Below are 1,690 nucleotides of genomic sequence, written 5' to 3'. Positions count from 1 at the left end.
CTTGTCTATGTATTGGTTCCTATGTCATTCATTGTGACAGGATTTGAATTTCCAAAGCTAACATAGGAGCAAAAACATTTTTCAAATGCTCCTGTAATCTTTCTCATTGGGGTAGGAGGAGGAGGGCCAGAAAGTCTACTTCCTTTTGCTGTAAGTAAATTGTCTAGGAACAGAATGTCTGAATTAATAGCTTACTTCCTGTAACAACAATGATCATAATGATAAGTGCTAAGAACGTGTAAGTTTCAGGATCCTACCCTGAGCATTCTGTGTATGTCACATGAGTCAACTGTTTAAATAGGGTCTGGCCCCTAGCAAGTGTGACATGAGTATTTGCTTGCATTATTATCATATTACCTACTTCAATTAGATAAGAACTCTTGTGTTCATGTCTGAGAGATGAGAAAAGTAAGGCTTAAAAAGGTCAGTGACTGGATCAAGGATAATGAGTTGGAGTGTTTTTGGCTACAAGCACAGAACACACATCTGAAAGCACTAAAGCAACAAGAATGTGGATCACCTCAGAAAAATAAGTTCAGTAGAAGCAGTGCCAAAACTGGCTACCTCATCAGCTCTCTTTATTACTAAGCACCCTAGTTCTTTCCTTCTTCTTCCCTATTATCTTTAACGTATTGGCTTTCATATTGGACAAGCTTTTCACCTCATAGTCACAAAGTGGCTGTAGCCCCTCCAAGCATTATATTCCCATGGGACAATAGCCAAACCTTTCCCAGAAGTTGCACCTACAACTTCCATAATCTATTTTCATGTCTCTTTGTCCAGAGTTGGGCCACATGCCCACCCCTAAAGCAATCACAGATTCTGGGGAGGGAACCAACTGCAGCACTTAAGTATATTTAAAACCAAGTCCTAAACAAAATAGGAAATCTGCCCCCCAAGAAAGGAGAGGTAGTGGAGTTTGGGAGGCTTGCAACATTGGCTAAAATCTTTGGCCCAAGGTTACATATTTTTGCAGTGATTTTGGGAGTATAATTAGAGGAGGGTCAAAGCTGCCCGCTGCTGGTGTTGCTGCCAGAGGAACCCCTTGTGTCGTGGTAAGCATAATAATGTCTTTCATCTTTGGGTGGATCTACAATGGCTTCAGCCCTGTGTTCCAGTTCCTAGGATTGTACAAGAAATCTAGAAAACTTGTATTCCTGGGTCTGGACAATACAGGCAAAACCACTGTTCTACACAAGCTCAAAAATGACAGATATGCTCCAACATTACATCTGATATCCAAGAACTGACAATTGCTGAATTGACTTTTACAACTTTTGATCTTGGTGGGCCTGAGCAAGCAAGTTGAGTTTGGAAAAATGATCTCCCAGTAGGTAATGGGGTTGTCTTTCTGGTGGACTGTGCAGATCATCCTCACCTCATAGTTGAACATAACATTTCAACGATTAATGAAACAATATCCAATGTGCCAATCCTTATTTTGGGTTACAAACTGACAGAACAGATGCAATTGGTGTAGAAAAACTCTGGGAGATATTTGGGTTTTATGGACAGACCACAGGAAAGGGGACTGAAGGAGCTGAATGCCCGCCCCATGGAAGTGTTCATGTGCAGTGTGTTCAAGAGGAAAGGCTATGGCAAGGCTTCCCATGGCTCTCCCAGTAAATTGACTGATGTTTGGACAGTGAAAAAAGGGGTTTTACTTCTGGGACTGATCCTATTCATGAAC

General features: G+C 41.4%; 1 pseudogene across 1 annotated transcript; it reads left to right on the top strand.

Moving 5' to 3' along the window:
• Nucleotides 1-1,067: 1,067 nt before the first annotated feature.
• On the top strand, nucleotides 1,068-1,626 carry LOC307107781 (small COPII coat GTPase SAR1A-like; annotated as a pseudogene). Its single transcript has one exon. The product of its transcript is annotated as a small COPII coat GTPase SAR1A-like (transcript).
• The last annotated feature ends 64 nt before the right edge of the window (nucleotides 1,627-1,690 follow it).

This window comes from Cnephaeus nilssonii (assembly GCF_951640355.1).
Source record: "Cnephaeus nilssonii genome assembly, chromosome: 11".
Lineage (NCBI taxonomy): Eukaryota > Metazoa > Chordata > Mammalia > Chiroptera > Vespertilionidae > Cnephaeus > Cnephaeus nilssonii.
This window is presented reverse-complemented; position numbering and strand designations above follow the sequence as displayed.